This window comes from Orycteropus afer, unplaced genomic scaffold, assembly GCF_000298275.1.
Source record: "Orycteropus afer afer isolate SDZICR_OR568_19922 unplaced genomic scaffold, OryAfe1.0 scaffold00460, whole genome shotgun sequence".
Lineage (NCBI taxonomy): Eukaryota > Metazoa > Chordata > Mammalia > Tubulidentata > Orycteropodidae > Orycteropus > Orycteropus afer.
Window position 1 is genome coordinate 79,240 of NW_006922047.1, and position 285 is coordinate 79,524.

Consider the following 285-nt stretch of genomic DNA (forward strand, 5'->3'; position numbering starts at 1 on the left):
AAGATGGTTATTTTATAAGAATAAAAGTAACAATTTGCTGGAAATGTGTAAAATGTCAAGATTATCCATTTAATTACACTGTTTCAAAATACATAAGTTTAAAAACTGACATAATTACAAAGATTAGTCAACAAATCATAATCATGGTAGAAGAGTTTAACATACCTCTCTCAGTAAATGGCAGATCAGAGAGCAGTATTTATAAATTTGTAGACTGTTAAATACAAATATTGATTGATCTGGTGGACACATGAAGAAAACATACACTGATTTCAACCACACATG